Source organism: Neomonachus schauinslandi, chromosome 16 (assembly GCF_002201575.2).
Source record: "Neomonachus schauinslandi chromosome 16, ASM220157v2, whole genome shotgun sequence".
Classification (NCBI taxonomy): Eukaryota; Metazoa; Chordata; class Mammalia; order Carnivora; family Phocidae; genus Neomonachus; species Neomonachus schauinslandi.
The window spans coordinates 40,446,655-40,447,993 of NC_058418.1; positions in this window are offsets into that span (position 1 = coordinate 40,446,655).

Genomic DNA, 1,339 nt, shown 5'->3' on the forward strand with positions numbered 1-1,339 from the left:
CCTGCCTGACCGCCCGCGGCCCGCCCCGCCGCCGCCGCCTCCTCTGCGCCCGCCGCCCGGCTGCAGCCGCGGCTCGGTCCGCTCGGGCTCGGCTCCCGCCGCCTCGGCAGCGGAAAGGGAGGGAGGCGGGAGCAGGCGGAGAGGGAAGGAGGCGGGAGCCGGCGCGGCGGGCCGGGAGGGGGCGGAGCGAGTGCCCACCCGCCGGCCTCTCGGCGGCGCTCCGCGGCTAGGGCGAGACGGAGGCGGCGGCCCGCGCCTAGGGGCCTCGGGGGGCGGGGCCTCGGGGGCGGGGCTGGCGGGCGGGGCGCCGTCTCCTCGGACCCCGCCCTCACCTGCCTGTGCGCAGGGGCCCGAGGGGCCCGCTCCAAGTCCGGCGATCCCCGCGTACCAGGGCGGGGGTCGTGAGTGCAGAGAGGAATGAGGGCCGAGGGAGCGTCAAAGTGGACCTAGAGTACACAGGGTTGCTTTCCCAGGGTGCTGCCTTAGTTTTTCCTCTGGAGAAAGTGGGGTCCTCTGCAGGTAGGCGGGGAGAGTTCCCGGTGAAGACCAAGATGTGCTGTGCGACCCCCTGCTGCGAACGGCGCTTGGTCCAGGGTGGGTCGGATCAGAGGAGGCTAAGGGTCTGGATTCCCACCCTGGGCTCCTTGCATTATAGCAGAACTGAAGCCAGGGACTGAGCGCGGCGGGAGTGAAAGAATGAGTGAGGGGTCGCTCAGCACGAGGTCTGCAGAACAGACACGATAAATATTTGTAACTCCCAATGTAAAGTTCTAGATCCACCGGCCTGACCGTGGAGGGGCGCTAACACATTGTAGACCCTCGGTAAGCAACGTTAGTTGCCTCTCAGCTGAAAAGATTTTGCAATCTCTGTCTGATCGTCAAGTCAGGTTAAACACAGATTTTTGCTCTGACGGGCATTAATTAGGGACCAATTTGCAATTCAAGTGTGAAGGCTAATTTTAAGCTCAAGTAAAACACTGACTTTCTAAGAATCGTTGCTTTGGTACTGAACTCTTACACACCAGAAATATTGAGAGCTTCCCATGCTCTAGGCACTGAGCAAGACGCTTGAAGAAGGTATTATCGTTCCCATTTTACAGAAGGGCAGATTAAGACTCAAGAGTGGTAGTAGCTTGTCCCCAGCGACACAATTTCGTGGTGAGCAGAACCTGGGTTCCAACTTTTCACCACACAATATTGCCTAATATATAATGTAGATAGATAGGCTGGTGAACTCCAAGCTGAGATGCAGTAAACACCATAACTAAAAAGATTTCCATTTAAAGGGCTTTCACCTTTAGGTTACCAAAGATGGGAAGGACAATGATCTCTAATACTC